The 10,085-nt window shown below is 39.3% G+C and overlaps 1 long non-coding RNA gene across 1 annotated transcript; it reads left to right on the plus strand.

Moving 5' to 3' along the window:
• The first annotated feature begins 2,165 nt into the window (after positions 1-2,165).
• On the plus strand, positions 2,166-9,544 carry LOC134296145 (uncharacterized). Its single transcript, XR_010002721.1, has 2 exons — positions 2,166-2,404; positions 9,228-9,544. It is a non-coding gene; the product is annotated as an uncharacterized LOC134296145 (long non-coding RNA).
• Positions 9,545-10,085: the final 541 nt, after the last annotated feature.

Here is a 10,085-nt window from a genome sequence, read left to right on the forward strand (position 1 = left end):
AATTACAAGTGTTTGCTTCAAAAGGAAGGACCAATGTTAGGGAAATGATGGAAACCAAATAGACAGCCTGAAAGGGTGATCTTCTTTGGAGATCTGTAAACCTCTTTGAGAATCTTTGAGAATTCTTGGAGAATTCCAGCAGACTGGAGAATAGCAAATGTGGTCCCTATCTTTAAGAAGGGAAAAAAGAGGACCCAAATATTTACTGTCCAGTCAGCCTGACACCAATACCAGGAATATTCTGGACCAGATAATTAAGAAAGCAGTCTTTAACCACTTAGTACTTCATCTCATGCATTTTGGATTCTGTTTCCATGCGTTTTGGAAACCAAGTCCCACAGAGGCCATCACATGTTGTAAGGGCACTTCTGGTGGGACTCTGTGGAACTCCATTTCTGCAGCGCTTGAAAACGGAGCCCAGGATGCATTTTCAGGAGTCAGGTGCTATTCTGCTTTGGTCAAACCTCACTTGGAATACTGTGTCCAATTCTGGGCAGGACATTTCAAAAAGAAGGTGGAGAGGGGACACAATAGTCATGTTTCAATATTCAAAAGGCTTTCATAAGGAAGAGGGAGCAGGCTTGTTTTCTGCTGCCCTGGAAACTAAGACTCGGAGCAATGAGTTCAAATTACAGGAAAGGAGTTTACACCTGAACATTAGGAAAAACTTCTTGACTGCGATTGCTTTTCCATAGTGGAACTCACTGCATCGGATTGTGGTGGAAGCTCCTTCTTTGGAGGTTTTTAAACAGAGACTGGATGGCAATCTGTCAAGGGTACTTTTAATTGTGCTTTTCCTGCATGGCAGGTGGTAGGGTTGAATAGCCATGTGCTCTCTTCCAACTCTATGATTCTATGATCAGAGATTGAATGGGCATCTTTCTGAAGTGGTTCTCTTAGGTATTCCTGAATGCCAGGAGAATACCCAACTATATAGACCTTGCAGCTTCTTCTAGACCAGTGGTTCCCAAACTTATGTGGCCCACTGCCACCTTTCCAGAAAAAATATTACTCAGAGCCCCCTGAAAATTAATTTTTAAAAATTAAACAGAAAGATATATGTATTAATGTTTCTACCTTTTTCGTAAAATATAGTGAAGAAAGGTGTAAATTAGAAACATTGAAGTTTGAAATTATGAAACTATTTTTTGAACGCATAATAGAAAGGTAATACAGTTATTTGTCGCCCCCAAATGCACCTGTGGCCATCACCGCCCCCCTGAATCACTGCAGCGCCCACCAGGTGGTGGTAGCGCCCACTTTGGGAATCACTGTTCTAGACCTATGATTCTGTGAAATAAGACATAGCTGTGGAGATAAAAACCTAATGGATTATATGATTATTCCTCTTCTACCTTGGTGGGCCACATTGTCTACCATTGCAAGACAGTAAATCGGGAACAGCTTTTAGACCCAGCAATTTGCCTGAGGAAAAGAACTCAAGGCTAGCAGCATCAACAATAGACCTGCTTAAAGATGCAAATCTGGGAAGATTACCCAAGAAATCACCCAGAACTTCATTCTGGGCAAAGGACTATTCCTAAGAACAAAGCTACCCTTGGTAAGAATGCACAGCATGGCAACTAAACAGAAAGAGAGCTGAGTGTGGTGAAGACATGGTTGAATATTACAGTACTGCCAAATATTTCACCATTGCAATGACTCAGCTGGGTTCAATTGCTTTTCCATTCAGCTCTGTTCTTCACCTCAGGTTTTGTATTGTATTTTCCAGCTGTTCTTTTTATGACATTTTTAGAACTGCTCGGTTAGTTGCATTTTGCTCTAGTGGAACAGGCATTTCAAATGTGATAATTACGTATTACTTAGTTCTGCTGGGATTCTTTGATATGATTTCTAATGTAGTGGATTCAAATATGTTGATCTTTCAGATACTGACAAATGTGATACCATAATGGAATAGCTGATGCCCAACTTTCCCTTCCTCCACTCAACTTGCTTCTGGAACAAAAGGAAAGATACAATTAAAAAGGGTTACATAACTGTCATTATCAGTACATTATCAGTTCATTCATTGAGGAAAATAGAGCAATTTTCTCTATGGTAACAAAAGCTTACACTGTTTTAATTTGGCATCTCCTACATAATGACACTTTCCTAATAGATTAGTGAGTGAGTGGGGCTTTCTTCGGGGTATGGATGTACAGGTGGAGCATTCCTTATCTGGAATTCTGAAATACACCAAAATCATCCACAGGGGTAGCTATTAGTGACACACTTCCTTTCTGATTATTCAGTGCACACAGCTTTACTTCTCCCCATCATATGAGTCAGCTGGGAGCAGTTCCTGGATGCAGTCATGGCTGGATGAGGGCCAATAAACTGAAGCTGAAAACCAACATGAAGGAAGTTCTGTAGATTCATGATTCTTGGGTCCAGGAATTGGGTAGGTTCTGAGCTCTGAATTGAGTTGTACTTCACCTGAAGGATCAGGTGTGTAGTCTGAGGCACCTTCTACACTGCCATAAAATCCAAATTATCAAACCAGATAATCCACATGATCTTTGTTGAGCTGGATTATATGAGTCTACACTGCCATATAATCCAGTTCAAAACAGATAATCTGGATTTTATATGGCAGTGTAGAAGGCCCTGAAAGTACTCTTAGATCTATCCTTCTCACTTAAAGACCAGAAAGATTCAGTGGCTCAGGGTGTATGGGGTGAGCTTTAGCTGGTCCTCCAGCTACCACTTTTCCTGGACATGGATAACTTTGGTTGGAAAAGGAGAAAAGGTTGATGGAGCTGGACATGATCCTTGTTGGGTTATCTAAGCAATCATGCATGCATTTTCAATGTGGGATGGTTTATGTAGTTAGTTATGTCTGTTGCTTAGTAACCTGAGCCAAGATGCATTCCAGAGTTGATGACACCATTTAGGGGGTTTTGCATATGAAATGGGAAATGGGAGTATCCTTTCTGGGGACACACAGGAAGTGATGTACAGATGCCTCTTCCTGTCTCTTCCTCTTCGCTCCTGACTATGCCATGCTGATGTTCCTGTCTGTTAAGAGATATGTAGTTTCCTGAACTGTTTTTCTTTGGAACTAAGATGTTTTTGCTTGTATGACCATCATCATACAAGACTGTGAGTAAACATATTTTTGCTATTTTATTTGATGTCTCTGATGCTTATTTTATGCGCATGACCTTTTAAAGGGAAAGGGAGGCTGGATATTTTGTCTTGTTTAATTTCCTTTTACCTCTGCTCACATAAACCCCTAGTCTTCTGCGTTTTTACTGCTCTGCACGAATGTTTAACCATATTGGAATCATAATCTTAACAGGTTATGAAAATATATTCCTATTAGGTTATGGGCTCAGACACAAAAAGGGGATATATTTTTAAAAGAGCAATTTTAAGAGGTAATATTTTGTTTTGACTCTTTGTTTGGAGAGAAGTTTCAGAGCTTCTACAGTAAAGAGAGCTCACACATTGAGAAGGCATTTCCTGCTTCTTTTGTTCTGGCTGAAACTTGAAGATTGCCTGAAGGTGAAGCCTTTTGTGTTTCAAATAGCCTTGCTGCATGGTCGCCATTTGAATGTTTGCAGGCCTTGCCAGTCACGAGGCTTGACTTTTAAAAGGACACTTTTTTTTCCTCCTCCTTTCTCCTGTGCATGTGCTTATCAGAGAACCATTTTTGATTTTTCTTTTTGGCTCATTTTTCATTTTAAGCCAATATTTTGAGATTTTTGATTTTGATCTTTCACTCTTTTTGGAATTCTGTTTGAAAGATGGATGATAGAGAGAGAATGTATTTGTTGAGAGACGATTTGAACAGCCATAATTTTCATTATTGGCATGATAAAGTGTTGATACTCCTTGAGTATGAGAGAGTGTTGGATTGTATTGAGAGAACATGTCCAGAGTCTAATGAGGAAGCTATTTCAGATTGGAAAGTGAAGGATGCAAAAGCCAGATATTTGATCACTTCTTCTCTGAAAACTAAGCAAATGATGTATGTAAGAGATTGTGTAACAGCCAAGGATATGCTGGATGCACTAAAACGCACATTTGGCCATATTTCAAAGCTGGCTGCTATTGGATTGTTGAAGAGACTTATGAAAACAGAGCTTAATGATAAGAAAGAGTGTGATAAACATTTAGAAAATTTTACAGAAATGCTTGATAAGTTAAAGATGTCTGGTTTTAGCATTGAAGATTTTCATAAGGTTGGATTATTAATTGGCTCTTTGGGCAATATTTTTGACCCATTTTTGTCTTCAATTGAGTCCAATCCAGATATAACATTTAATTTGGCCGTTGCAAGGTTCAGAGACTTCTGCAATGATCAGCATAGAAGTTCACATGTGGATAGCCCCAAAGCAAATGAATCAAGTTACATGGCGTCAAGTCGCCACCCTCATAGGGGCGGAGTTTCAAGGGACATCCCAAAGGGGAGTACATGTTTTAATTGTGGAAAATTTGGTCACATTGCTAGATTTTGTCACCTACCAAAGAAAGATGGTACGCCATCTGGTGGCAATAAGCAAGTAAAGCAAGAAAAGAAAGTTTTTACAAACAAGCCTGCTGGAAACAGACAATCACATAGAGGCTTGATGGTTGCTCATTCTATTTTAACAATTAATGGGAACAAAGACAAAGAAGATGTTTGGATTGTTGATTCAGGTTGTACACAGCATAGCTCAAATAACTCTGAGAATTTTGTTAAACTGAATCAGGGAGTTAAAGGTGATTTGAGAATAGCTAATGGAGATTTATTGAAAATAAAAGGATCTGGAAAGTGTATTGTGAAATGTAGTTTGCCTGATGAGGTTGCTGTAACTGAGATTTCAGATGTTCTTTACATTGATTCACTTCAATGCAATATGCTAAGTGTTAGTTCCATGGACAAGAAAGGATTTGCAATTCATTTTGAGAATGGTCAATGTGATATTATAAAAGAAGGTGTTTTATATGCCAAAGCTTTTGAAAAGAATGGAATGTATGAATTGTGTGTTTCATCTGAGCAAGCCAACATGGTTAAGACACATGTTGATGGAAAGAATCTTGAAATTTGGCATAGACGTTTTGGTCATAGAGATGCAAATGCAATTCTGCAGTTGCAGAAGGACAATTTGGCTACAAACCTTGAGATAAGCAATACAGCTTTTGATAAATGTGTAGTCTGTGTTCAACAGAAAGCAGTGAGTCCCTCTTTTCCAGTCAACACAGAAAAGAGATCTACTAAGATTCTAGAGTTAATTCACAGTGATATTTGTGGTCCCTTTAAGACTTCATTTGGAGGAAATAATTATGCAGTTATTTTCTTAGATGATTTTTCAAAGTTTTGTGTTTCTTATATTTTGAGAGACAAATCTGAAGCTCAAGACATGTTGCAGAGATATGTTGCTATGGTGAAGACTAAGTTTGGATGCACACCAAAAGCTATTCAAACTGACTGTGGTAGTGAGTACACTTCACATCGCACACAGAGATTCCTGGGAGAGAATGGAATTCAGCATATTAAGAGTGTTCCTTATACTCCTCAGCAAAATGGAGTGGCTGAAAGGAAGCTTAGGTCTCTAGTTGAGATGACAAGGTGTATGTTAAAAGATGTAAATCTTCCAGATTGCCTCTGGGGCGAAGCTTTTCCCACTGCTACTTTTCTTCAGAATCGTCTACCAACGAAAGGTGCTACTAAAACTCCTTTTGAGTTGTGGACTGGTAATGTGCCAAGTATGAAACGCATCAAAAAGTTTGGAAGTATAGCTTATGCTTACATTCCCAAGCAGAAAAGGCACAAGTTGGACTGTAGATCTGAACAAACTATTTTAGTTGGTTATGCACCTGCAAATAAAGGCTATAGAGTCATGAACTTAATGACTGGTGAAGTATCTACACGACATGTAGTGCATTTTGATGAACAGAGCAAAGTCAATCTAAAAGGGACTGTGCTAGATTTTTCAGATGAAGAAGAGAATACTACTTTACAGCTTACAGAGTCCATTGATGATGTACCAACAATTTCTTCAATTGACACACTGGAAATGTCACCGGAGTTCATCCAGAGAGGCAAGGAACGCACCACAGACGCTAGAGGCAGTACACAAACAGGAGGGCCAGAAGATAATGCTGGTGAGTTGTGTCCTGGAGTAGATGGATCTGCGGAGGTAGGTTGTCTTCCAGAACAAACTCACAGGTATTCATTGCATCCTAACAGAGGTGTACCACCCTTGAGATTGTCTTACCTTGCAGAGTCAAAATTATCCAGTGAACCGTCTACTATAGAAGAAATTGAGATGCTACCTGCCACAGAAGCTGAACAGTGGAGGAAAGCAGCACAAGAAGAGATTGATGCTCTACACAAGAATGGAACTTGGACACTAACTGAACTTCCACCTGGTAAGAAGCCAATTGGATGCAGATGGGTATTCACATTAAAGAGAGATGCAGAAGGAAGAATTGAGCGCTACAAAGCGAGACTTGTTGCTCAAGGATTTTCTCAGAAGTATGGAGTGGATTATGATGAAACTTTTGCACCTGTTGTGAAACACAGCACCATAAGACTACTTCTAAGTATTGCAGCTTCAAAGAAGATGACTGTACGACATCTAGATGTTAAGACTGCATTCCTGCATGGAAAGATTACGGAAAGTCTATTTATGAGACAACCACCTGGTTTTGAGGACAAGAGAAGACCTCACCTTGTTTGTAAACTTCACAAGGGTCTATATGGACTTTGTCAATCAGCAAAAGCCTGGAATGACAAATTAGATGAAATGCTGAAGCAATGGGATTCAAGCAAGGAGAAGCAGATCAGTGTTTGTACACTAGAACCAAAAAATGGACATTGTATTTTTATTCTGACCTATGTGGATGATCTTATTGTATCAACTGAATCAGATGAAGATTACACTGAGGTTGTACAACATTTGAGCAAACAAGTTGAATTGAAAGAACTTGGAGATGCTACGTACTATCTTGGAATACAAATCAAGAGAGAGGAAGATGGATCTTTTCTCTTGAGTCAGAAGCAAAAGATTATAGATTTGCTGGAAGTTACTGGACTTCAAGATGCAAAAACAGTAGCTACACCAATGACTACAGATTTCTTGAGAAACAATGAAGAAAGTGAACTTTTGCCAAGCAACAACCAGTATAGAACTGCTATAGGAAAGCTCCTATATTTAGCTACCAGTACCAGACCGGATATATCGTCTGCTGTTGGAATTCTAAGCAGAAAGGTCAGTGCACCTACTCAGAGAGATTGGATAGCTGTCAAGAGAGTTGTAAGATACCTGAAAGGAACAATGGACTTACAATTGAAGTTACCAGCAAGTGATAAACCAAGATTGATTTGTTATTCAGATGCTGACTGGGCTAGTGATTCTTCAGATTGTCAATCAACTAGCGGATATCTGTTTATGTACGGAAATGGTCTTATTGCTTGGGCCAGCCGGAAGAAAGAATTAGTGGCTAAATCCACTACTGAAGCAGAATACATAGCCATTTCCCTAGCATCAGATGAACTTTTGTGGCTTCATCAACTTCTGACTGACTTTGGAATTGATGAGCAGAAGCCTATTCGTGTTTGAGGACAACCAAAGTTGTATCAAGTTTGCCAAGTCTGAGAAGATGATGATGCGTACAAAGCATATTGGGACAAGGTAGCATACTGTACGCAAACTTTCTCAAGATGGAATGGTTGAACTGACATACTGTCCAACAAAGGAGATGGTGGCGGACATTTTGACTAAACCGTTACCTAGAGATGGTTTCCAAGACCTCCGTGTCAAGATGGGACTAATTGTTTAAAATGCATGACAGATTGAGGAGGGCTGTTGGGTTATCTAAGCAATCATGCATGCATTTTCAATGTGGGATGGTTTATGTAGTTAGTTATGTCTGTTGCTTAGTAACCTGAGCCAAGATGCATTCCAGAGTTGATGACACCATTTAGGGGGTTTTGCATATGAAATGGGAAATGGGAGTATCTTTTCTGTGGACACACAGGAAGTGATGTACAGATGCCTCTTCCTGTCTCTTCCTCTTCGCTCCTGACTATGCCATGCTGATGTTCCTGTCTGTTAAGAGATATGTAGTTTCCTGAACTGTTTTTCTTTGGAACTAAGATGTTTTTGCCTGTATGACCATCATCATACAAGACTGTGAGTAAACATATTTTTGCTATTTTATTTGATGTCTCTGATGCTTATTTTATGCGCATGACCTTTTAAAGGGAAAGGGAGGCTGGATATTTTGTCTTGTTTAATTTCCTTTTACCTCTGCTCACATAAACCCCTAGTCTTCTGCGTTTTTACTGCTCTGCACGAATGTTTAACCATATTGGAATCATAATCTTAACAGGTTATGAAAATATATTCCTATTAATCCTACTCTTTAAATATATCAAGGGCTGTGACAGAGAGGAAGGAGAGGTCTGCTGCCTCAGAGGGTTGGACCATGGCTTTAGGTTATAGGAGGGTAGATTTTGGATATTAGAAGGATTAAAATATCATAATGAACTTTTTGTCAGAAAGAGCAGCTTGGCAATAGAATCATTTGCCTAGGGAGTTGGTGTGATGGTGGGGTCTCCTTGTCTGAATGTCTTCAAAAGAAGGCTGGACAGTTACTTTCTGGGAATAATCTATTTGGAGATCCTGCCCTGAGCTGGAGATCCTGCATTGAGGGATTGGTCATGCTGGAACATAAGGCCACTTCCAACTCTATGATTATGTAATTCTATGAAAGAGATATTCAGGGATGTCTTATGGTCTAAATGGGGAAAAGTATCTCACCCTGAGATGGTTGAATAGTCTCACTGTAGCATTTCAGTGTGTGGATGAGGGCTCACATGTTGTTATGCTCCCTCACCAAAACCATCCAACCAAAGAAAAAAATCCATGCAAATCTTCCTTCCTGTGTGGCAGACTACTATATGGAAACTAATGTCTGCGTAGTGGAGCATACACTCAGACCTACAATTTTAAGTGGCAGAATTGAACTGCAGATTTATCTAGTTTAGTGGGATTCAATCTCCTGGCACCATACCTAGTCTGAGTAGTTCTGCATTTATATTTGCCAAATGAGAAGAGAACAAAAAGCTTTCAAAAGTACCACTTGCAAAACTAGTTTTTAAGAAGTGTGGCTCATACAGTATATCATATGTTTTTAAGTACTAGCCAGAAGTGCTACATGACGTTTTTTCAAAGAACAGAGTAAGAGCGTTACAAGATGAATTTGCCTGCCTCCATTTCCTTTCCCAGGAAGCCACAGAGATGGGTGTCAACTTTGACTGCTTCAGGAATTCCAGACGGCTCTGTTATAAACTTCATCCATCACTGAGGAAGACTGACTGAAGATTGGGACATGGGGAGAATTAATATTAAGAATATGATGTATGGACTTGGTGAAAAATGCTTTCTTTTGTATATGGTTTAGCCAATGTAGACTTTCAGATGTGAGAGCTGACAATGCCAAAACATTTTTTTATTTACTGTTTGAAGGGGGATGGGATGGAAGATGGTATTATGCTTGTGCCTATTATTCGCAGGAATATTAAAATCTTTAGTGATTATTTCTACCAAGTGTCCTGTGTGACTCTAGATCGGTCTTTAAAATATGCATGTGTGTTTCTGGAATATTATGCCCATCTTTCATCAGTGACAACTGTAATTTCCACAGTATTTCCTCAATAGGATACTCTTTGCTAAGCTGTTACTTAGAAGCAACCTTAGTGTTTTCTCTCAAAATATAAGAGGAAGTTAGATCTTCCATTTTAATGTCTTTCATTATTCTATTAGAACAGACCCCTCTTCACTGAGTAGAAACCAGCATATCAAAATTTAAAAAACTCTAATTTCTAAATTGAAGCAGATCTAGTGATGCTGGTGGAAGGGATTCACATTGTATTTTAACTATAAATTGGAAGACAGCCTTTGTGGATTTTCTCTTAGCTCAGTTGAGGAGTGGGAGGGGTGGGTGTCCTACTAAGCATAACTTGACCATCTGGAGAGAGCCTGACTATCTCCTCTCTCTCTCTCTCTCTCTCTCTCTCTCTCTCTCTCTCTCTCTCTCTGTATGTGTAAACTTAGCATTTAGAAAAACATCACTGCAAAGAAGCC

Source organism: Anolis carolinensis, chromosome 2, assembly GCF_035594765.1.
Source record: "Anolis carolinensis isolate JA03-04 chromosome 2, rAnoCar3.1.pri, whole genome shotgun sequence".
Taxonomy (NCBI): domain Eukaryota; kingdom Metazoa; phylum Chordata; class Lepidosauria; order Squamata; family Dactyloidae; genus Anolis; species Anolis carolinensis.